We start from the raw sequence: 1,986 nt of genomic DNA, 5'->3' as shown, positions 1-1,986 counted from the left end.
ACAAACGCCTCCCCCCCCCCCCCCCCCCCGCCCCCAGTCCATAACCTAATGAAATGTTTAAATGCTCAAAAGAACAGAAGATAAGTGGTGTAAACTTATTTGCAAGTAGCTTTGCTAAAAGATTAATGCATCATCTCTTGGTTCCTTTAAAAAGAAAAAAAAGTACAAAATGTCTGACATTCAGACCTTGAAGTATAGATTGGTCTGGGGAAGATAACATTAGAACTGGGTTGCCAGATGTTAACATGTTTTATTAGAAATGAGAAGGAGGAGACTAATCTGCTTCTGCATTCTCAGTGCAGATTGAAAACCTGATATTCAGCCAAAAATAGATAAAACTGAAAACCAATTCTTCAAAATCAAATCCTGGTGTTATTTTTCATGGACAGGGTATTTCGTGAAGCTGTTTTGTTATGTCTACTGCTGAAGCTTTAATTGGCACATCCAGACAATTATCTTTCTTTCCTCCTCTGGGCCCTGATTAAAATTTACCAGAAGAACTTCAATTAGGAAAAATTCATGCAGGACTGTGATAGTCAAGTATCTGAATGTCTTGTGAATTTGAGAGTCTGGGCCAAATGTTTTCACTTGAATTATAGGATATGCTCTCCAGGGGCTTTCTTGAATGATTCATTTGTTTAGGAAACAAAAGATTTCTTATTTTGTGGGAATTGCCATCTTTTCTTTAGGTTACTTAAGTAGCAAGATTGTAGCAGGTAATTTTTGTTTTTTTTTTCTTAAATGTCACAATTTTAAATCTTTTACCTTGTATCTCTTCTGTTTGAGAGCTTTTTGGTATTTAAAATTAGGGTTCTAGTTAGAGAGTAATATGAAATCAGTTCCAGCAATACTTAAACTGTTAATTTTCTTTTCTTTTTTTTTTCTCCTGTAGAGGAGTTTTGTTTAAAAAGCAGGATTATCTACCCAGTGTTTAGAACTTCATATTTTGGATTTGTGATGCTTTTCAGGAAGAAACGTGTGAATGGATGAACCAAAATACTGAAAATAAAGTTGTTGCTGGTCTTAGTCTCTCAGGCTGGTAGGTTGTACCAGCAGACCAGCAACAGCTTTGCTTATAAAACAACATGGTGGTGGTGTAACAACAGTGCTGTTGAAGCCTGTTAACAGCTCCTCCTGTGCTGGTACAAGGTTACTGTTTGCCTCCATTCAGTGAGTGAGTGCTTGAAAAAAAAAATCTGTCTCCTGCATGCAAAAACTTCTTCAAAATGGAAAGGAGGTTTTTTGGGAAACATTTTGTGAGTTAAATGAGGGAGGAGGTGACAGTCTGTAGCTCATAAGTGAAATGTAAATTCTTTGCCAGGACTTCGTCATAGGACTGACAGTGCTGTTGTGCTGGCAGAGTTTGCTGGGTACATTTAAATCTTTAGGTGTAGAAGAGAATCGTTGGTAGTTACTGAAAATATAGTTGGGTCTCCCTAGGGTGCAGCGGCTTTACCAGCATAAAATAGAATCCCCTGTGGGATTAATTTTTAGCTTTTAACTATTTATGAGTTAGTTTTTCTTCCTCTTTGATCTCCAAGACAGATTACGATTTGAATTTACAGTGTCTGGGAAGACTTGGCCTTGGAAGGCTACTCCTTCATTTCATCACTGTAACAAACCAAGGGGAATTTGTGGAAGTAAAATGTATCTTGTGATACTGTCTAACTAGTAGACGGGCTAGTAGAGCCCCTGCCACTCCAGGTGAAAAGACCACCACATTCCAGCTTAACCGCCCATCACATCTTGTTTTGGTGGTGAAAGAAGGTGTGGTGATGGAACATTTCCTCCAGCAGAAATGAAAGGAAGCTCTCTGCCTATTTTCTACATTTTTCTCTACTGGTAGAGAAAAATTGCTTTTCCCCAGCTGTTTTCTACCAGATTCTCACCATTGCCCTTAATATATCCTGTCTTGTGCTGAATCTCCTTTTGTTTTAATCAGCTCAGCTTTTCCCTCTCTTCCTCTCCTTCCCTAAAAAAAGGGAA

Source organism: Mesitornis unicolor, unplaced genomic scaffold (assembly GCF_000695765.1).
Source record: "Mesitornis unicolor isolate BGI_N332 unplaced genomic scaffold, ASM69576v1 scaffold2715, whole genome shotgun sequence".
Taxonomy (NCBI): Eukaryota; Metazoa; Chordata; class Aves; order Mesitornithiformes; family Mesitornithidae; genus Mesitornis; species Mesitornis unicolor.
This window is presented reverse-complemented; position numbering follows the sequence as displayed.